This window comes from Rhinatrema bivittatum, chromosome 1 (genome assembly GCF_901001135.1).
Source record: "Rhinatrema bivittatum chromosome 1, aRhiBiv1.1, whole genome shotgun sequence".
NCBI lineage: Eukaryota > Metazoa > Chordata > Amphibia > Gymnophiona > Rhinatrematidae > Rhinatrema > Rhinatrema bivittatum.
In genome coordinates this window covers 186,525,789-186,549,780 of record NC_042615.1, presented here as the reverse complement: position 1 = coordinate 186,549,780, position 23,992 = coordinate 186,525,789, and positions in this window count along the sequence as shown.

Sequence of the window (23,992 nt, the reverse complement as noted above, 5' to 3'; positions counted from 1 at the left end):
ATGCTGTAGTTGCACAATATTGGATTCCAAATAAGGAGTTACCAACCAAGAAAAACATCTGGGCATCATGGTTTATATCATATTAAAATTATCAGTTCAGTGTGCTGTGGCAATCAAAAAAGCAAACAGAATGTTAGGAATTATTAGGAAGTAAAAGGCTTATAAAACAGAATATGTCATAATGCCTCTATATCGCTCCATGGTGAGACTGAACCTTAAATACTGCGTGCAATTCTGGTCACTACAGCTCAAAAAATATATAATTGCACTGGAGAAAGTATAGAGAAGGGCGAACAAAATGATGAGGGGCATGGAATGGCTCCCATATGAGGAAAGGCTAAAAAGGTGAGTGTTGCGATCCTGGTCGTGGGTCCCGTGACGGGGCTCCTACCTCCTCCAGTCCACCCCGGTAAGCAGCTGCACTCCTCGATGCTTTTCGGGCCTTCACAGGCCTTTCTCCGTGGCGGCAACTCCACGAGGGAGAGCCATGGCCCCGTTCTTTAGGCACGCGCGCGCACGAGCAAGTAGACAGAATTTAAAGGGGTAGTGGTGGGAAACCTCGGCTGGCCCCCGGAATGATGTCAGACGCAGGCAGGGTATTTAAACCCAGTCCCTGCTTCAGAACTTCACCTTGCAACAAGGTTCACTCCTGGGATTCGTCTAGTTGCAGTTCCAGCCTGTGTTCCTAACCCAGCCTGTGTTCCTGATCCAGCCTGTGTTCCTGTTCCAGCCTTGCCCTGATCCCTCGGCTTGATTTCCTGGTTGCTGACTCCGGTACGTCCTTTGGAATTCCTGTCTGCTGCCAGCCCTGACCTTCAGATCGTCCACTCTTCCTGCTCGCTACTGCCTCCAGGAGACCGCACTTAAGTCCAAGCGGTCCGGGTCCTCACGAGTTCCTCTCGGGGGGGGACCTTGGGCTTCCAGTGGTGAAGCTCCTGATAGGTCTCCTGGCTCCGTTCTGCCTCCGGCCATCACATCTTCTGCAAAGTCATCTTCTACGTTTCTTCATCATCCACAAGGCCGGCCCAAGGGTCCACAGACTATAATAGTTTGCAAGGCCATGGATCCGGCAGATATTTCCGGACTACAGGCCATTCCTGGAATGGCACAACAAATGCAGCAGCAGCAGCAGCAGCAGCACTGTCTGGACGTTTTGGCAGCCACCGTCAAGCGATTGGCTAATCGCTTGGATGCCAATCCACCGGAGGCTCCCTCGGTGCTCCCTTCGGTTCCTGTTCCGGGACCGGCAGCTTCCAGACAGTTACCTGCTCCTCATTGTTACGCTGGTGAGGCCAAGCACTGCCGGGGGTTATTGATTCAATGTTATAAAAGGTTTTCTCTCCTGCCGACCCAGTTTCCTTCTGATTCAGTGAAAGTCGCTTACATCCTGTCATTACTGGATGGGAGGGCCCTGGCCTGGCCTTCGCCTTTGTAGGAGCGCAATGATCCCATGCTGAATAACCTCCAGCAATTTGTGCTCAACTTTAAACAGGTGTTGGAAGCTTGATGGACACTCTACCTGGGCAACAACAAGCTAGTTTGAGAGAACATTGCCCAAATCTCATCTTGGAGTGAGTTTCCTCACTCTGAAGGCCATCAAATCTTCACAAGAGACCACTGTTCTGTTCGTACGTCTCACGTTGAATGTGAAAGTGGCCCCCAACCCCCTACACTCATACCTAATCCCCACCTCGAGTTACTAGGTGAGCCTCTCATAGGGATACAAATAGTTGTCTAGGGTAGAGACACTATAGCAAGTCTCTCTCTCTCTCTCTCTCTCTCTCTCTCTCTCTCTCTCTCTCTCTCTCTCTCTCTCTCTCTCTCTCTCTCTCTCTCTCTCTCTCTCTCTCTCTCTCTCTCTCCATTGTGAATTGCAATGTAGCCCAAATTGTGTTAAGAGTGTATTGCAATATGCATGCTTATTAGCATAAGGTAACATGCCTTTTTGGTATCGCGTGCAATATTGGAAAATGAGGCCCTTAGAGAAGTGAAAATAATCTGATTACAGGCTAGGATATTTTCCATTGTATCACTGATGCTACTATGGAAAATATGCATTAAGAAAGGTGGGAGGAAGGTAAAACAATTACTGGCATGGTTAAAAGGTGATGTGAAAGAGGCTATTTTGGCCAAAAATACATCCTTCAGAAATTGGAAGAAGGATCCATCTGAAGAAAATAGGAAAAAGTATAAGCATTGTCGTTAAATGTAAAACATTGATAAAGCAGGCTAAGAGAGAATTTGAAATGAAAAAGGCCGTAGAGGAAAAACTCATAATAAAAACTTTTTAAAACATATCCAAAGGAAGAAACTTGTGAGGGAGTCAGTTAGACCGTTAGCTGACAGAGAGGTTAAAGGGGCTCTTAGGGAAGCTAAGGCCATTGTAGAAAGACTAAGGGCTGGATTTTTAAAGCCTTACACGCGTAGGTGGAGTTACGCACACCGGTCCTATTTTACAAAGGCCCGGCAACGAGCGTAAAGCCCCAGGACGCATATAAATCCTGGGGCTTCGAAAAAGAGGCGGGAAGGAGGTGGGGTGGGGCAGTCTGAGGGGCACATCTGGGCCAGAGGCCTCCGGCACAGTGGCCATTAGCCGCTGTGTTGGAGGATCACGTGCTGGCAGGCTGCCGGTGTGTGCAAGAGATAAGATAAAGGTCGGGGGGGGGGGGGGGGGTTTGGATAGGGCTTGGGGGGCGGGAAGGTTAGGGGAAGGGGAAGGGGAAGGGAGGTTAGGTTAGGGAGTTAGGAAGTTCTCTCCCAGGCCGCTCCTAAATCAGAGTGGCCTGGGAGGGAACGGGTGAAGGCTGAGGGCGTCGTATGAGCAGGGTGCACAATTGTGCACTCCCTTGCACGCGCTGACCCCCGATTTTATAACATGTGTGCGCACTGGGTAGCGCGAGCAGATGGATGCCCGTGCATGGGTTTTAAAATCTACCCCTATATGAATTCTATGCTTCTGTATTTACTAATGAGGATGTTGGAGAGATACTGGTTCCAGAGATGGTTTTCAACGGTGATTTTTCAGATGAACTGAACCAAATCACTGTGAACCTGAAAGATACAGTAGGCCAGATTGACAAAATAAAGAGTAACAAATCACCTGGACTGGATGGCATGCACTCCAGGATTCTGAAAGAACTCAAAAATGAAATTTCAGATCAATTAATTAAAATTTGTAACCCATCATTATAATCATCCATTGTACCTGAAGACTGGAGACTGGCCAATGTAACCCCAATATTTAAAAAGGGCTCCAGGGGTGACCTAGGAATCTATAGACCAGTGAGCCTGATTTCAGTGTCAGGAAAAATAGTGGAAACTATTCTAAAGATCAAAATCACAGAGCATATAGAAAGACATGGTTTAATGGAACACAGTCAACATGGATTAACTGAAGGCAAGTCTTACCTCTCAAGTCTGCTTCATTTTTTGGAAGGGGTTAATAAACATGTGGATAAAGGTAAGCCAGTAGATATAGGGGTAGATTTTCAAAGGGTTACGTGCGTAGGTTACACGCGTAACCCCCAAAAACCTTCTCCAACCCCCCCCCCCCCCCCTGTGCATGCCGAGCTTATCTTGCACAGGCTGCCGGCGCGCGCAAAGCCCCAGGAAGCGTGTAAGTCCTGGGGCTTTCCTGGGGGGGCATGTCAGGGGCGTGTTGGGGGGAGCGTCGCAGCCGGCGTGTCCTCGGGGGCGTGTCGCGGCTGGCACGTCATCGGGGGCGTTCCGGGAGTGTGGCTGCAGCCTCGGGCAGGCGTAACTTGTGCAACAAAGGTAGGGGGGGTTTAGATAGGGCCGGGGGAGTGGGTTAGGTAGAGGAAGGGAGGGAAAGGTTTGGGGGCGGTGGAGGGAACGGAGGCAGGCTGCGCGGCTCGGCGCACGCAGGCTACCGATTTTGGGCAGCCTTGCGCCCGCCGACCCCGGATTTTAACAGACACGTGCAGCTACGCGTGTATCTATTGAAATTCGGCGTACTTTTGTTTGCGCCTGGTGCACGAACAAAAGTACGCGCGTGCGTAGTTTTATAAAATAGTAGTTTTATAAAATAGTGTATTTTATAAAATAGTGTATTTGGATTTTCAGAAGACATTTGACAAAGTCCCTCATGAGAGGCTTCTAAGGAAATTAAAAAGTCATGAGATAGGAGGTGGTGTCCTTTCGTTGATTAAACTGGTTAAAAGACACGAAACAGAGAGTAAGATTAAATAGTCAAATTTCTCAGTCAAAAAGGGTAAACAGTGGAGTGCCTCAGTGATCTGTACTTGGACTGGTGCTTTTCAATTTATTTCTAAATGTTCTGGAAAGGAATACGACACATGAGGTAATCAAATTTGCACATGATATAAAATTATTCAGAGTAGTTAAAACTCAAGCAGATTGTAATAAATTGCAGGAGGACCTTGTGAGACTGGAAGATTGGGCATCCAAATGGCAAATTAAATTTAATGTGGACAAGTGCAAAGGTGATGTATATAGAGAAAAATAATCCATGCTGTTTTTACACGATGTTAGGTTCTAGATTAGGAGCTACCACCCAGTAAAAAGATCTAGGCGTCAAAGTAGATAATACATTGAAATTGTTGGCTCTGTATGCTGCAGAAGTCAAAAAAGCAAACAGAATGTTAGGAATTAGTAGGAAGGGAATGGTGAATAAAACGGAAAATGTCATAATGCCTCTGTATTGTTCCATGGTGAGACCGCACCTTAAAACTAATTAGAGAAAATTATTTTTCATTCAACGTACAATTAAGCTCTGGAATTTGTTGCCAGAGCATATGGTTAGTGCAGTTAGTGCAGCTGGGTTTAAAAAAAGATTTAGATAAGTTCTTGGAGGAGAAGTCCATTAACTGCTATTAATCAAGTTGTCTTAGAGAATAGCCACTGCTATTACTGGCATCAGTAGCATGGGATATACTTAGTTTTTGGGTACTTGCCAGGCACTTTTAGCATGGATTGGCCACTGTTGGAAGCAGGATGCTGGGCTTGATGGACCCTTGTTCTAACCCTTTATGGCAATTTCTTATGTTCTTAGGCCTTGGAATTTACTTCTTATAGATGTCATATAAGACTCACATATATGAGAATGTTAGAAAATTGTTAGTATGCGTGTATGTGTTGGCTCAGTTCTATATAGATGTGTGGATGTTCGTGCAAATGTGGTGTCAACAGCATAACTGGAGGGAATTTTATAAGGGGTGCTTGCCAAGGCCACTTATACTAGGGATGTGAATCGTGTGCCCAATCGTTTTAACAATTGGGTTCGTCTGGTGGGAGAAAAAAATCTGATCGGCATGATTTTTTTAGTAAAAAAATTGTTTTTCTGAATAGTGCGCACTAACGGAAGGTTAGTGCGCACTATCAAACATTGTTACTTAATGGTTTAAAAGTAACATTTGAGGAAATGTTCATTAGCCAGAGGTATCGTTCTGCGTCCCCATTGTCTGCCACCACCTTTTCTGAAGAGATCTGTCCTTCAGAGACCAGGGAGTGGGACTGCTTGGCCCTTCACCTCCCCCTTCCCCTTCTGTCTCCCATATACCAGCAGTGGTGATAGGGGGGGGGGGGGGGGGGGAGAGGGATATGAAGGGGGAGACAGCCCCTGCATTCAGCAGCTCTGATTTTCTAAAGAGTTCTGTCCTTCAGAGACCAGGGAGTGGAACTGCTTGGCCCTTCACCTCCCCCTTTCCCTCCCCTTCCCCTTCTCTCTCCCATATTCCAGCAGTGGGGGGGGGGGGGGGGGGGTTGAGGGGTGGGAAGAGAGATGTGAAGGGGGAGGCAGCGCCTGCATTCAGCAGCTCTGATTTTCTGAAGTGATCTGTCCTTCAGAGACCAGGGAGTGGGACTGCTTGGCCCTTCACCTCCCCCTTTCCCTTCCCTTCCCCTTCTCTCTCCCATATACCAGCAGTGGGGGAGGGGGGGAGGGGGCGGGTAGAGGGCTGTGAAGGGGGAGACAGCCCCTGCATTCAGCAGCTCTGATTTTCTGAAGAGATCTGTCCTTCAGAGACCAGGGAGTGGGACTGCTTGGCCCTTCACCTCCCCCTTTTCCTTCCCTTCCCCTTTTCTCTCCCATATACCAGCAGTGTGGGGGGGGGGGGGGGTGAGGGGTGGGAAGAGAGATGTGAAGGGGGAGGCAGCGCCTGCATTCAGCAGCTCTGATTTTCTGAAGAGATCTGTCCTTCAGAGACCAGGGAGTGGGACTGCTTGGCCCTTCACCTCCCCCTTTCCCTTCCCTTCTCCTTCTCTCTCCCATATACCAGCAGTGGGGGAGGGGGGGGAGGGGCGGGTAGAGGGCTGTGAAGGGGGAGACAGCCCCTGCATTCAGCAGCTCTGATTTTCTGAAGAGATCTGTCCTTCAAAGACCAGGGAGTGGGACTGCTTGGCCCTTCACCTCCCCCTTTCCCTCCCCTTTCCCTTCTCTCTCCCATATACCAGCAGGGGGGGAGAGGGATGTGAAGGGGGAGACAGCCCCTGCATTCAGCAGCTCTGATTTGCTGAAGAGATCTGTCCTTCAAAGAGCAGGGAGTAGGACTGCTTGGCCCTTCAACTCCCCCTTTCCTTTCCCTTCCCCTTCTCTCTCCCATATACCAGCAGTGGTATTTCACGTGCCAGTGCCTGGTAACAAAAATAATAAACAAACAAGTTCTAGTCACATGACTGATGATCATCACATTACTTTTTTTGTCAAGCTACCAACCGTTTCCATTTCCCATCCCCCATATATTAAACCATCACCTCAGTGGGAACCTTGGTAACATCAATAAATAAGAGGGCAGCCAATAGGAATACATATTCATTCCTAACTGACCTGAAAAGTTTCAAATTGTATCATTTTCTGTTAGCGCGCACTAACAATGGGTAGTGCGCACTAACTTCCTGTTAGCTTGCACTAACTCCCGTTAGTGCGCACTAAGACGATTAACGATTTTTTTACGATAAATCGGGGGAATTTCTATGGTTTTGCACTCTTTAACGATTAATGACAATTTAAAAAATATCAGACGATAATTTAAATTGTCAAAAAACGATTCACATCCCTAACTTATACTTTCCCCGTTCATTCCATGTTTGCCCAGTGTAGTGGTAGGAAGGACATCAAAACCCCCCTAGTTTTAAAAGCTCCCTTCTCCCTTGTTAGAATCAATCCCTAAAACCCCACTGATTTGCCTTGATTTTTTTATTTTTGGACTTATACTTACATGCTAGCAGTAACAGAAGTAAAATTATGCGGTGGGGACCCCAGTGTGCACTTGTGCACATAAATATTTATGCACACATTTCTTTGTCTTTCCCAACATGCAGACAGCCCACCCAGATCACACCCATTCCCTGTCCCTTTTTAAAACATTTGAATTTGTGCACCTACTGGAAGACACGCGTGTACACGGGCAGTTCTTAAAATCTGCACGGCGTGCGCCAGCCTGAGACACGCACGAATCTCCCAGCTTTGACACGTGTAAGGCTTTAAAAATCCACCAGAAAATGCAGTACTACTTGCATTTTACAGGCAGAAATTGCAAATTGCATGCACAAAAATAGAAAAAAACCAAGGATTTAATCGGCACTTTTTGGTTTTGTTTTGAAAGGAGATAAAAGGAAGCAGCCTGTTTTGTTGCATTTTTCATGTCATTTCAAAATGAATACATATCCCTAATACCTCATCATTTTCAGATTATTCTTTTCTGCATCCAAAGATTCTACAACCTGCCAGTATTCTAGTTTTCCCTAGGTTCAATATACTAGAAATAAACAAAAGACTTTGGCTCTAGCCTTTAGAATCATCTCTCAATAGGTGGGTTAAATTACATACGATCGATAGATATAGATATATAGCTATATATAAAAAGGACAGAAATAGAATTAGTTTTACATTTTTTTAATCAAATCTTTTTTCTCCTTTTTATGACCTCTTTGCGATTGCTACTGCACCTCCTCATTTTCCGCAGGTCTCTCTTTAGCACCTGCCATGCCACCTCCACATCGGGTACTGTAATAGATGGGAAGAGCTGCCGATCATCGTTCCTTAATGCTGTTCCACAGACATTAGCAGCTCTCATGCAGCACTGTCAGCAACCTCTGCTATCTGTAATAGCAGAACTTGCGGGCTTTATATAAAGATCGTTAGCTTGTGAGGGAAGAGAAATCCAATAAATTATTTTTGCCGGCGGGTTCCCCTGAAGCCCAGCCTTCAATGACAACTTCTTCAGCTTCAGTTCGAAAACAATTGCAAGATGCAGATGGTAAAAGAATGCTTAAGTGCAGCTGATATATATATATATATATATATATATATATATATATATAGGTTGAATTGTGCTTATATAACAATTGTGAAAATGATCAACCTTCATGCTCACCTTAGAGAAGAAGATTCTGTGTAGTGTATTTAAAAACATTTTGCATAGTAATAGATACTGCCTTTCATTTGTATATGGTGGACAGTTGAATTAAAACCATGGACAGTTGAATTAAAACCATGGACAAAAATGTTTTTCTGAGTTAATTGGCTCATTCACTTTTTTATTAGCAAAGAAAGAAACTTAATTCATTGTACCTATCTTAAAATCCTTTCTAAAGTAAGTAAACAGTATTAGACAAGGTATTAAAAAATGCACACCACACAACTGACCCTCTCTTTGACCTTGATTCATATATTTAGAGGCTAGAAAGGAGGCCATGAAAAATAGCTATTCAGGAAGGTGGGACGGATTGTGAAAATACAGTCCTGAGTTTGAAAAGGTCAGCCCTTGGAGAGTGAATATCAGCAAATAGACCTGTAATGAGTATATAATGAAGTACTCAGATCTGACCCAGCTCAGAGATAGAGAATGTGTTATTGGCCTGATTATACTATGCATGAACCTCATTTTCCCTTTCTGGACAAGCAAAATCACTAGAGTGACCTTGGTTCTTTATATAAAAAGGACAAGCAAATGCATGGCACATACTTAGGCTGTAGTGATAGCACAAATTAAGGGTAATAGTCAAAACCTCTTGCCCACAACCTAGCTGCAAATCCCTCTCATTTGCATAATCCTACACTTATTCAGCTCATCTCAGAAAGATATGCTGGGGAGTAGGCAGAAATCTGGTACATATAAATAGAAAGCATTTTTACTATGTCAAGAAAAGCAAGCAAAGGTCTTCTAAGCTTCAAAACATGATTGACTGCTGGCAATCAAGGTCAGCATGTGTCAACATGTACAACAACAATTTTCCCCATTTCAGCAATCTTTCTTCTTTGTTACTGAATGGCAGCTGCTTTACTCATCAGTAAACCACTCTGGCAGTATCCTGGTCAAGCCCACCTTGTCATTACACAGACCATTCACTAGTCAGCTCTTGTAATGCTTTCATGCAATCACAGCTTACTGCAAACTAAAACAATTCAACAGATGCCAGCAAGGATAGGAGCACTGACCAGTGGAGCCTCATCTGTCATTCAAAGGCTCAATCTCTTTATTACCTACCTCGAAGGATGCAATACATAACATATCCAGCAGTCATGTAATAATACAAGGGACTCTGCCTTCATAGTTATCACCCCAGTCAGGACCACCTGGGTTTGTCCATCACAATCATAGACCATATTAGCAAAAAGACTAATAAGATAGGAAGCTTTACTTACTTCCGACTGCATCAGAACTATATAGGCAGTTATGATACAGGTATGTAAATAATCATAGTGAACATGAAATTAGTTGCTTTCACACATACTTGTGTAAATGATTTTGATCTATTGAACAACTTCTACTTGAAAGAAGGAAAAGACCTCAGAACCCAATATGCATTGTTCAACCAGAGCATATATGCCTGGGACAGGATCCTCCCCGGTCCCTATTTCCCCGGTCCAGGGGGGATCCGACTCCGAGGCCTTGGCCCAGGCCGAAGCCTCGGATTTGCATAAGCCTAGGCCATGGTAGGATGCCACAACCTCAGCCTAGGCTCTACGTAAGGCCCAGGCTTCAAGGCTTGGTCCCGATGCCTGGGCTTAAATTGGATGCTGGGACCTTGACCCAGGTCCAACACTGTGGTCTGGACTGGAGACTGGGTCCCGAGGTCTGGGCTTAGGCTGGACACTGGGGTCTCAACTCAGGTATGATGCTGGGGCTTAATTCAGAGATTGGGTTCCAATGCCTGGGCCTTGTGTACAATTCTGGTCGCCGCATCTCACTGTGTACAATTCTGGTCGCCGCATCTCAAAAAAGATGTAATTGCGATGGAGAAGGTACAGAGAAGGGTGACCAAAATGATAAAGGGGTCCTGACATTTGGGCCTCGGTCTGGACATAAGCCCAATGAGGGCCCAACCTTGTGACTGGGTCCCAAGGCCCACTGCTAGGGCCTGATCAAGAGACCAGGTCCAGATACCTACACGTAGGAGGTTAGATCCCAACATTGGGGCCTTGGCCCAGGGTTAGGTCCAGGCCCAGAGCCCAGGCCTTGGAGGTCCTATTCAGAAGTCTTATGTTTTCTGTCTTCTTCTTGAAATGATGCAGTCTGCTGAGGACACGCTGAAGTAAATTAACTCCAGCACATCCTCTCCAGTGGAGAGCACCATTTGGATGTATGGCAGAACTATCTGGGCCCGGTTTCTGGCCTAGGCAGAGGCATCAGGACCCAGTCTCCGGGTCATGACCCAGCATCAGGCCTGGGTTTGGACCATGGCCTAGGCATTGGTATCTTGTCTCTGGATCAGACCCTAATATCGAGCCTGTATTCAGGCCAAGGCCCAGGCATTGGGACCCAGCCTCTGTGTCAGGCATAAGCATTGGGCCTGTGTCCGGTCCAAAGTTCCAGGCCTTGTGACATGGCCTCTGGGTCAGGCCCCTGTGTTGGGCCTGTTTCTGGACCAAGGCCCAGGCATCAGTACCTGGACTGGGTCATGATGTCTGATCGGTAAGTGAAAACATTTTGGGGGCCTGGGCTTTTGTTCAGGTCTTGGCCGAGGGCCTGACATTGGGCCAGGGTCTAGGCCAATACCCCAGTATCATGCTCAGGCATAGGCCAGGATTTCTACTTTGGGTCTTGACCTATTTCATATGCAAGGCCCTGGCTTTGGGCCTGGGATCACATCCAACTGGCGACTTTTTTTTTTATTGATTTTCAAAACAAAATGAGATTCTGATGAAATTTGATTGGAATTTAAATCATTCCATTTTGAAAATGACCCAAAACAGAATAGGAAATGTTGTCTTATTTCCTATTTCATTTTCCCTGAATACCCATCCCTGGGGATATGATAGAAATATTCAAATATTTAAAAGACTTCAATAAAGTGTGGAAAAATTACATTTTTCATAGAAAAAAAATTCATGGAAAAGGGATCATGATAAGAAGCTGTAAAAAAAAAAAAGGTTCAGAAGAAACATGAGAAATTACTTCTTTTCTGAAAAGGTATTTGATGCCTGGTATATCCTACAAGCAGAGGTGTTGACAACAAAAACCGTGACAGAATTTAAATATGCTTGTGACAAAATCAGTGAAAAAGACAGGTGCAGGGTAACAGGTAGAGGAAATGAGAAAGAAGGCTTGAGTATTTGCTCAGTGCTATGGAACAAGCAATGGATGACTGAAATAACTTTCTATCTAAAATGAACCACTGTTTTCCAGAAATGACTTAAAATTATTATTCAGATTATATAGTAATCTGTTTTGTATTTTCAATTTACCTAGTTCAGCAGTGCCTGGATTATCTAAAATAGATGACCAAGTAATCTGAAAAAAGAAGATATATTTTTAGGGGTTTCTCAATGTTGCGCTTGGAGGTGGACCCTTGTCCTGGAGCAGGGGAGAACGGCTCCCTGGTAGGGACCACGAAGCACCTGTCCCCAGGGGGCAGAGCACAGGAGGAGACAGAACATAAGAACATAAGAACATGCCATACTGGGTCAGACCAAGGGTCCATCAAGCCCAGCATCCTGTTTCCCTCTGTGGCCAATCCAGGCTATAAGAAACTGGCAAGTGCCCAAAAACTAAGTCTATTCCATGTTACCGTTGCTAGTAATAGCGGTGGCTATTTTCTAAGTCAACTTAATTAATGGACTTAATTAATGGACTTCTCCAAGAACTTCTCCAATCCTTTCTTAAACACAGCTATACTAACTGCACTAACCACATCCTCTGGCAACAAATTCCAGAGTTTAATTGTGCGTTGAGAAAAAAAAGAACTTTCTCTGATTAGTTTTAAATGTGCCACATGCTAACTTCATGGAGTGCCCCCTAGTCTTTCTATTATCCGAAAGAGTAAATAACTGAGTCACATCTACCCGTTCTAGACCTCTCATGATTTTAAACACCTCTATCATATCCCCCCTCAGCCGTCTCTTCTCCAAGCTGAAAAGTCCTAACCTGTTTAGTCTTTCCTCATAGGGGAGCTGTTCCATTCCCCTTATCATTTTGGTAGCCCTTCTCTGTACCTTCTCCATCGCAATTATACCTTTTTTGAGATGCGGCGACCAGAATTGTACACAGTATTCAAGGTGCAGTCTCACCATGGAGCGATACAGAGGCATTATGACATTTTCCGTTTTATTCACCATTCCCTTTCTAATAATTCCCAACATTCTGTTTGCTTTTTTGACTGCCACAGCACACTGAACCGACGATTTCAATGTGTTATCCACTATGACGCCTAGATCTCTTTCTTGGGTTGTAGCACCTAATATGGAACCTAACACTGTGTAACTATAGCATGGGTTATTTTTCCCTATATGCATCACCTTGCACTTATCCACATTAAATTTCATCTGCCATTTTGATGCCCAATTTTCCAGTCTTGCAAGGTCTTCCTGCAATTTATCACAATCTGCTTGTGATCTAACTACTCTGAACAATTTTGTATCATCTGCAAATTTGATTATCTCACTCGTCGTATTTCTTTCCAGATCATTTATAAATATATTGAAAAGTAAGGGTCCCAATTCAGATCCCTGAGGCCCTCCACTGCCCACTCCCTTCCACTGAGAAAATTGTCCATTTAATCCTACTCTCTGTTTCCTGTCTTTTAGTCAGTTTGCAATTCACGAAAGGACATCACCACCTATCCCATGACTTTTTATTTTTCCTAAAAGCCTCTCATGAGGAACTTTGTCAAACGCCTTCTGAAAATCAAAGTATACTACATCTACTGGTTCAACTCCTTCAAACAAGTGAAGCAGATTTGTGAGGCAAGGCTTGCCTTGGGTAAAGCCATGCTGACTTTGTTCCATTAAACTATGTCTTTCTATATGTTCTGTGATTTTGATGTTTAGAACACTTTCCACTATTTTTCCTGGCACTGAAGTCAGGCTAACCGGTCTGTAGTTTCCTGGATCACTCATGGAGCCCTTTTTAAATATTGGGGTTACATTAGCTATCCTCCAGTCTTCAGGTACAATGGATGATTTTAATGATAGGTTACAAATTTTTACTAATAGGTCTGAAATTTCATTTTTTAATTCCTTCAGAACTCTGGGGTGTATACCATCCGGTCCAGGTGATTCACTACTCTTCAGTTTGTCAATCAGGTCTACTACATCTTCTAGGTTCACAGTGATTTGATTCAGTCCATCTAAATCATTGCCCATGAAAATCTTCCTCCAGTATGGGTACCTCCCCAACATCTTCTTCAGTAAACACCGAAGCAAAGAAATCATTTAACCTTTCCGCGATGGCCTTATCTTCTCTAAGTGCCCCTTTAACCCCTCGATCATCTAATGGTCCAACTGACTCCCTCATAGGCTTTCTGCTTCGGATATATTTAAAAACGTTTTTGGCCAATTTCTTTTCAAATTCTCTCTTAGCCTGTCTTATCAATGTCTTACATTTAACTTGCCAATGTTTATGTATTATCCTATTTTCTTCTGTTGGATCCTTCTTCCAATTTTTGAATGAAGATCTTTTGGCTAAAATAGCTTCTTTCACCTCCCCTTTTAACCATGCTGGTAATCGTTTTGCCTTCTTTCCACCTTTCTTAATGTGTGGAATACATCTGGACTGTGCTTCTAGAATGGTATTTTTTAACAATGACCACACCTCTTGCATATTTTTCTCTTTTGTAGCTGCTCCTTTCAATTTTTTTCTAACATTTTTTCTCATTTTATCAAATTTTCCCTTTTGAAAGTTTAGCATGAGAGCTGTGGATTTGCATATTGTTCCTCTTTCAGTCATTAATTCATATTTGACCATATTATGATCACTATTGCCAAGTGGCCCCACCACCGTTACCTCTCTCACCAAGTCTTGTGCTCCACTGTGAATTAGATCTAAAATTGCTCCCTCTCTTGTCGGTTCCTGAACCAATTGCTCCATAAAGCTATCATTTATTCCATCCAGGAACGTTATCTCTCTAGCGTGTCCCGATGATACATTTACTCAGTCAATATTGGGGTAATTGAAGTCTCCCATTATTACCGCACTACCAATTTGGTTATCTTCCCTAATTTCTCTTAGCATTTCACTGTCCGTCTCACCATCTTGACCAGGTGGACGGTAGTATACTCCTATCACTATAGTCTTCCCCGACACACAAGGGATTTCTACCCATAAAGATTCAATTTTGCATTTAGTCTCATGCAGGATGTTTATCCTGTTGGACTCTATGCCATCCCGGACATGAAGCGCCACATCGCCTCCCAGATGCTCCTCTCTGTCAAAGCGATATAATTTGTTACCCAGTATAGCACTGCCCCATTGGTTATCCTCCTTCCACCATGTCTCTGAGATGCCAATTAAGTCTATGTCATCATTCACTGCTATACATTCTAATTCTCCCATCTTACTTCTTAGACTTATGGCATTAGCATATAAACATTTCAGCTAGGATGAGCTTCACCACTGGAAGCCCGAGGTCCCCCCCAGGTGGAACCCGTAGGGATCTGGGCCGCTTGGACTTAGGTGGGCCTCGCAGGGTCTCCTGGAGAGGTAGTAGAGAGGTGTGCCCACAAACAGCAAGGGAGCATGGTCGGAGGAACAAGGAAGGTCAGAACAGCGTAGGCGATGACAAGGCAAGGGACAAGGGACAGAGCCAGAATCAGGAGACGTGGTCAATGGCAGCCAAGGTCAGAATCCAGAATCTAAGGGTCAGTCCGAGGAGTAGTCAACAAGGCAGAGGTCAGGTTATGGAGGTCAGAAGAGGTCACAAGGCAGGCAGAGGTCAGACTGGTACTACCTGGGGAGACGGACAGACAGACGCTGGAATAGAAGGACGCTGGAACAGAAGGACGCTGGACAAAGCTGGACAGTAGGAGGCTGGAACAAGACTGGAACAAGACTGTGAATGTGAAGGCAAACTAGAACACAATACAGTGCCGACCCGATTTCCAAGGCAAGGAAGTGCAGGCAGGGACTTCCTTATATTGTTCCATCAATCAGGACGCGCCTCAGAGCTAGGACCTGCCCCTGGCCCTACAAGAGGAAGGGTGGTCCACGCGTGCACATGTAGGGGCATGGCCAACACCAATGGGGATGCCGAACTCCAGCATGAGGTCTGGTGCACAGTGGAAGGCCTGGCAACTGCTGTCGCAGGATGCCGAGGCCGAGCGGAGCTTGTGGCTACCACTGGGGAGGCCGACCCATGACCTGCAGAGGAGCTAGCGAGGTGAGCAGGCCCATGCGTGGGCTGGGTGCGGACGGGGTGTGCAATAGTACCCCCCTTCTAGGCCTCCCTCTATGCGGCCTTGGCTTGTCAGGAAAGGTCCTATGGAAAGTCTTAAGGAGCTCTTTATTGAGAATGTTGTGGGAGGGTTCCCATGAGTTCTCCTCAGCCCATAACCCTATCAGGCTAAGAGGTATTCCCATCTACCTCAACGCCGACAGACGTTGAGGACCTCTCTTCCTGGAGTGACAAGTCTAGTTCGGTAGAGATCCGTGGAGGTGAAGGATCTCTATGAGAGGGCCAGGAAAGGACCAAAGGCTTCAACAGCGAGACATGGAATGTGTTATGGATGCCCATGGCACGTGGTAGGTGGAGCTGATAAGACACTGCTCCCACTCTTCAAAGCACTGGAAACAGGCCGATGTACTTGGGAGCCAGGTGATGAGAAGGAAGTCTCAATCTTATGTGTCAGGTGCTTAATCACACCTTCTGACCAGGACGGAAGAGTAGAGTGGGATGTCTGTGGGCATCAGAAGTACACTTGGAGCATTCAGCGGCCTGGGTAAGGCGTTCTTTGACTTGATTTCATACCTGGCTAATGGTGTGGGCTATGAATTGTGCAGCTGGAAGTGGCAGCCGAGCTTGTCGTCTGAATACCACGGAGAATGGAGATACATTGGTGGTAGCAGCGATGTGGGTATTATGCGACAACACAGCCCAGGGTAGCAAATCCTGCTGGTCATTCACGTAGGAATGAAGGAATTTTTTCAAGGTCCGATTAGTCCTTTCAGCTTGACCATTGGCCTGTGGGTGATAGGCCGACGTGAAATTCAAGGCAAAGTTAAACTTCTTACATAAGGAGCACCAGTACCTTGCGGCAAACTGTGGTCCTCGGTCGAATATAATTTCCTTTGGGAGTCCATGGAGTTGGAAAATGTGTTTCAGGAACAACTTGGCTAATTCTGGGGCTGATGGGAGGCCCAGCAAGTAGGGGTGTGCATTCGTTTTGAACTTAAATGTAAAACGCAACTTTTTTTTTTTTTTTTTTAACTTAAAAAAGTGATGAGGTGAAAACGATCGGATTTCCAACTTACCCTAGGAAGTGTAAGCGATTTCACTCAAAGAGGCATTTTTCTAACTTGGCATATAGACGATTTTCTCTTAGATGTTGGAGGATGAGCCAAACATGATCTCGATGGGATTCAACGTCTTTGGAAAAGATCAAGATGTCGTCAACATATACTACTACGAATGAGTACAAGAGGCCTCAGAGGATTTCGTTCATAAGGCATTGAAAGACCGCTGGGGCATTGCATAGCCCAAAGGGCATCACGGTATATTCATAGTAACCATCCCTCGTATTGAATGTGGTTTTCCAGATATCTTCAGGTTGGATGCGTACCAGATTCTAGGCAGCCCTCAGATCCAACTTAATGAAGATCCGTGCCCCTTGAAGGCGGTCAAACAGTTCCCTGATAAGGGGCAGGGGGTAACAGTCTTTGTGGGTTATGGCATTGAGCCCTCTGTAATTAATAAAAGATCGTAAACCGCCGTCCTTCTTCTTGACGAAGAAAAAGCCCGCTCCAGCGGGAGAATCAGAGGGATGAGTGAACCCTTTTTCTAGGTTCTCTTTGTTATACTCAGACATGGCTAGGATTTCTGGGTGAGACAATGGGTAAGTTCTGCCCTTAGCAGGCGTCGTGTCTGGCAGAAGCTTTATGGAGCAATTGAACTTGCATAACGGAAGCAAGGTATCCGCCTTCTGCTTCGAGAAGAAGTCTTCAAACTCAACATACTGAGTAGGCAAACCAGATAAAGTAGTAGACTTCATGACAGAGACTGCTGGAGATACTTGATGTAGGCATGTCATCTGGCATTTGGAACCCCACTGCACCAACTGCAGGGAATGCCAATCAAACTGGGATTCATGGACCTAGAGCCAAGGCAGCCCCAGGATGACTGGATATGTGGAGCATTTTAACACATAGAAGCACATCGCCTCCTCGTGGAGAGTGCCCACGGTAAGACGGACAGCCACTGTTCAATGGGTGATGAGCCCTGGAAGATGTTCTCCTTGAATGGAGGTGATGCGGAGGCTCACATCAAATGGCTGAAGAGAATGTTCAGAAGCTTGACGATGTTATCCATGATGAAGCTGCCACTTGCTCCTGTATCGACAAGAGCAGTGGTGGTGAAGGAGTGGGCCTCGATGCCCATAGAGACTGGAAGCAGGAGTTGGGGGCCAGTGACAGTAGCGCCTAAGCTCGGGACCCCAGCCGGGCTCAGGCGTTGCAGTTTTACGGACAGACCAGACAGGACTGCCAAAGAGATCCGGAAGTGCCACAGTAAAGGGAAAGACCCTCCTTCCTCCGACGGAGACGTTCGATCGGAGACAGTCGCCCATGGTTCACCTCCATAGGTTCCACCATGGGAGAAGTTGGTGGTTCTGGAGTCTTGACTGGAGGACTCTGGACATATGGGATGTGGTATAGAAGAGCAGGAAGCCTTACTTCTAGGCGCCTTTGCCAGAGACGATGGTCGATCTTCCCAGTGAGGGAAATCAGGTCCTCTAGAAACATGGGATTCTCACGGATGGAGAGTTCATCTTTGAAAGTGCTGGAAAGTCCATCTAGGAAGATGGCTTGCAGACAATCTTCTTGCCACCTGAGCTCAGTAGCCAGGGTCCTGAACTCCATCGCATACTCAGAGAGAGTCCGAGACCCTTGATGGAGGTGGAGTAGATTATGGCTGGCTACAGCTTGGTGGCCTGGGTCTCCAAAGGCCTGCTTGAAGAGAGCAACAAACTCGGGTAGCTTGGAAAGCCTAGGATCAAAGCGTTCCCATAAGGGAGAGGCCCATGCCAGAGCCTTCCCTTCCAGGCAGGAAAGGATGAAGGTCACTTTGGTTGTTTCCCTCAGGAACAAGTATGGTTACAGTGCAAATTGCATGAAGCACTGATTGAGGAAGCCACGACAGGAGCATGGGTCCCCATTGTACCGAGGAGGTGCAGGGAGCGCCAACGATGCTTTGGGTAGCATAGAGGCCAATAGGCCCAAGGAATTGACTAGAGTTGTATCTCGCAGCTGGGAACAAAGCTCTTCCACCGAAGAGGCTAATGATTCCAAAGCCCTGCGATGTTCTTAGACTGTAGCGGCCAAACCCGGTAGGGCCCTGGAGGTGGGAGACTCCACTGAGCCCATGGCCTTGGCAACCTGTTGCACTTGGAGGTGGACCCTTGTCCTGGAGCAGTGGAGAACAGCTCCCTGGTAGAGACCAAGAAGCACCTGCCCCCAGGGGGCGGAGCACAGGAGGCGACAGAGGCTAGGATGAGCTTCACCACTGGAAGCCCAAGGTGCTCCCATGTGGAGCCCATAGGGACCCGGGCCACTTGGACTTAGGTGGCCCTCGCAGGGTCTCCTGGAGAGTTAGTAGAGAGGCGTGCCCGCAAACAGCAAGGGAGCACGGTCCGACTTCACGCTGTTGGTCTGGAGGAGCAAGGAAGGCCAGAGCAGCATAGGCGATGACAAGGCAAGGGACAGAGCCAGAATCAGGAGACGTGGTCAATGACAGCCAAGGTCAGAATCCGAGGGTCAGTCCAAGGAGTAGTCAACAAGGCAGAGGTCAGGTTCTGGAGGTCTGACGAGGTCACAAGGCAGGCAGAGGTCAGAATGGTAGAGGAACAGGCCGAGGTCAGTACCAGAGAGACAGTCCGAGGGTACTACCTGGGGAGCAGACAGACAGGTGCTGGAACAGAAGGACGCTGGAACAGGCTGGAACAAGACTGGAACAAGACTGGAACAAGATTGTGAATGCGAAGGCAAACCAGAACACAATACAGTGCCAACCCGATTACCAAGGCAAGGAAGTGCAGGCAGGGACTTCCTTATATCGTTCCATCAATCAGGACATGCCGCGGAGCTAGGACCCGCCCCTGGCCCTACAAAAGGCCAGGCAGTCTGCGCGCGCGCATGTAGGGGCGTGGCCAATGCCACTGGGGACGCTGAACTCCGGCATGAGGCCTGGTGCGCAGTGGAAGGTCCGGCGACCAGCGCCGTAGGACGCCGAGGCCCAGAGGAGCTCGCGGCTACCGCTGTGGAGGCCGACCTGTGACCTGCAGAAGAGCTAGCGAGGTGAGCAGGCCCGTGCTCGGGCTGGGCGCGGATGGAGCGCGCAACACTCAAGTGTTAAAGCACCTATTGTCAACCTTCCTTCAGTATGTTAGAATAGAGAGGTAATGAACCAATTTTGCTGAAATTTGCCACCCTGCATCTATGCTAGAGGTTGACAGGGCATTCAGAGTTTGGCTCACATTGGTCAATTTGTGGAATCAAATTAATTCAAAACACATCTAGATGTTATACAATCTGTCCAATTTGTTTTAATTATATTTTTGGCCTAGCAGTTTCCTCTTGATCCTTTGGGTTTCCAGATAAAGTAGAACTATCTTCTGCTGAGCAATGACATCATGAACTTTCATTTGGAGCTACCTGGGGTATTTTCCCTATTTTTCTAAATTTCTCTAACCCAGCCATTACAATGATGGGTGTACTTCTGTTCCAGACAGTCATCTTTGCTCAATAGCTGATTGTCCTGCCTTACAGGGCCTTTGAATACTGCCTTTGCAGCATCCATGGCCCAGGGAAAGAAAGCAAGGTCCAGAAATAGGGTTTTCCACATGGCAGTCCACAGCACTTGCTTTTGTGCCATTGGACTGGCCCAAGAAGAAGAGATTTAACAGTTGCTTATAACGCTGTTTATACAAGCATACTGTAGATATCCTTAGGCTGCATAATTTATGGAAAAACCAGAGAAAACTAACCTACTATGATTTACATCTTTACATCTCTGTGCCATTAAAAATGAAAAATGTCTGATGGAATAATAAAGTGTCTTTTCACCTGAATAGTTTACTTATGTACAGTAACTTGACTGAAGTGAAATGGTATTGTTATGGTTATTGGTGTTTAGGTGGATCCTTGGACACTGTGGCAGCTGACTACGCCCATGGGGGGCTGTCCCGTGAAGGGCCACGGTGTCAGGCTAGACTCTGGACACACAAACACAGATTGAATCTTTATTTAAACAGTTATGGAAACCACCAGATGTGGCAGTAGTGAGTAGTAGATGTTGAGCCTGGCTGGGCGAGTATACCACAGGATGCTGGAACAGCGAATCTTCTGCTTGGCTGTGCTGTAGTGGAAAGAGACTGAGAGTTATGAGTACACAGTGAGAAACATACAGAGTCCCAGGTAGAATAGGAGAAGCTCTGAGACAGGGAGAGCAGGCCCTCGAGGAGTGAGTACCTGATCCCTTAGAGCAGGGAGACTCAGTGGTATTGTACTCACACAGCAGTTCCACTAGACGAGAGGTCTGGCACTGGAATAGAGGGCAGGCCCTTAAGGAGCAAGTACCTGGTTCTAGGGAAGCAGTACTGTGGAATAGATGGTAGTTGTACTCACAGATGGATACTGTTAGTGAAGTCTTCCAAGGACTGAAGATGCAGGCAGTGTTTCAGGGAACATGGGCCCTCGAGGAGCGAGTACCGGTTTCCTGATAGCACCTGAAAGAAGCAGAAGAGGCCCCCGAGAAGTGGGTACCCCGTTAGCAGTAAGAGTTCCAGATATCTCTGGAGTGGCAGAGTAGCTTAGGTTTGGAGAGCAAATCCCATCCGTAGAATCCGAGTTGTTGCTAACTCGATTAGCTAGCAAAAGAGTTAGGCTTAAATATCCGGGCAGTGTGACGTCATCTCAGGGGGACGCCCCTGAGGTTCGCCCCAAAGAGGAAATAAAGATGAGGGCGGCGTGTGCCCTATGAAACCTTGGAGGAGCATGGCGGGAAGCAGCACCAAAGAGACGCCGTGGCAGCCAGTAGTCCGAGGTGAGCTGGAGGAGCCGCAAGAAGAATAAGGTAGGCTGAGCAAAGCCGTCGCAGACCAACGGTCGCAACAGGTATAAATATCTAGAATTTGAAGGAAATTAAAGCCTTGGGCAAAAGATTTGCTATTTCAAAATTGTGCAAGCAAACTGACTATAATGGCAACATAGGGAAAATAGCTCAGGTAGCTGCAAATGAAGGTTAATGATGCCATTGCTCAACAGCCTTACCTTGGTGGTGGGAAAATTAATGGAGATGCTTCCGAAGGAAAGGATAGTGAACTATCTACAATCTTGTGGGTTGATTGGACCCGAGGCAGCATGGATTCACCAGGGGGAAGGTCCTGCCAGACAAATCTGATTGATGTTTTTGATTGGGTGACTAGAGAATTGGGTAGAAGAAGAGGGCTTGATGTGATCTACTTGGATTTCAGCAAAACTTTTAATACAGTCCCGCAAAGGAGACTTGTGAATAAAATGAAAAGCTTGGGAGTGAGCTCCAAGACGGTGGCTTGGATTACAAACTGGTTGAATGATAGGAGACAATGTGTAATAGTAAATGGAACCTACTCTAAAGAGAGAAATGTGTTAAGTGGAGTGCACAAGGATCAGTGTTGGGACCAGTTCTGTTCAATATCTTTGTGAGTGACATTGCTGAAGGGATAGAAGGTAAAGTTTGTCTATTTGCAGGTGATACTAAGATCTGCAACAGAGTGGGCATGCCAGATGGAGTAGAAAGGATGAAAAGTGATTTAAGAAAGCTTGAAAAGCGGTCAAAGACTTGTCAACTGGGATTCAATGCCAAGAAGTGCAGAGTCATGCATCTGAGAAGTGGTAATACAAAAGAGCTGAATACGATGGGAGGTGAAAGACTGATATACACGGACCAAGAGAGGGAAAAAGGGGTAATCGTGTCTGGTGCTCTGAAGATGGTAAAGCAATGTGACAAGGTGATAGCTAATGCCAGAAGAATGTTAGGCTACACAGAGAGAGAAATAACCAGTATAATAAAGGAGGTGAGGATGCCCTTGGTGAGTTCTTACCTGGAGTACTGCATCCATGGTGAAGCCTCAGCTGGAATACTGCATTCAGTTCTGGAGATCTTAAAAAGGATAGAGACAGGATGGAGGCGGTCCAGAAAAGGGTGACCAAAATGATGTGAGATCAGTATTAGAAGACTTATGAGGAGAGGCTAAAGGATCTAAATATGTATACCCTAGAAGAGAAGAGGTGCAGGGGAGATATGATACAGATCTTCACATACCTGATAGTTTTAATAATTCATGAACTTCAAAACTTTTCCATTTGGAAAGAAATCAGTAGAACTAGGGGTCATGAAATAATGACTCAGAATCAATGTCAGGAAATATTTCATCATGGAGAGAATGGTGGATGCCTGGAATGACTTTCCTGAGGAGGTGGTAAAGACAAAAACTGTCAAAGAATTAAAAGGAACATGGGGTAAACACTGTGGATCCCTAACGACTAGAGGATGGAAATGAAGAAAAGAGTGCATGGGGGTAACTTGCTGGTGCAGCGGTTGCAACCCTTAACACAGACATAAGGGAAAAAGCAGAGGACTGCTTCTACGGCCCAGCCTATAGGCAAAGCATGTCAACCAGCACTATCTGGATTTTCAAGAAGGCTCATCACCAGGTAAAAGAGAAACATGGGGGTAATCTGCACAGCACAGCAGCTATTACCATAAGAAGCTTGCTTGCCAGACTGGATGGATCATTTTGGTCCTTTTCTGCTGTCATTACTATGTTATTATGTTCCAATGTTAGAAGCTGTCAGACTAGTAATATAGTAGTTGTCCTGACATATCATACTCGGTCTCTGTCATCTCCATCCTTTCCCTTAATATTTCTCTCTGTATCTGTCCCAGGAATGCTTGAATTACTGTATGCAAACATTTTGGCCACCAGCACATCTGCTAGTATGCTAGTCCTCTCAGTAAAGAAATATTTCCTCTGAGTCTTCTGTCATCTAATGTTTTTTTGTCTTTTGAATTCCTTCTTATGCCTTATTGAAGTGAGCTAGATATTTTAATGTTTCTATCATAGTATTCTTTCCCTTTTTTCTATCTTTTGAACTTTTTCACACAAATTTGGCCCAAAGAGAGGCAAAAATCATAATCCTATAGCACAAAGATTATCTCCATGCACAAAAAGGGGTTAACTGACTTTCATTGCTTTTGGACTCCGAAGGATGAATATCTCAGGTTATTTGGGTTTTCCTGATTAGAAGGTGCCCTAGAAAATATTTGAGAAATATATGGGGGCGGACAAGAAAATATTCAATATGGCAACCAAAATAACATTTGGAGCCCAACATCACTGATACAATTAACATTCTTTATGCTGCCTATAAAAATGGTCCTGAAAGAGTTATTCATCCACACATTTAAACATTTTTTAATTGAACATTTTGAACCACAAACCTCAAATGTAGTTGCTCTTACCTAGGGCTGGAACACAACACTTGATCTTAGCCGAAAGGCCAAGAAGTGATATCTCGGGAAGCTTCTTTTCCAGAGTTGCACT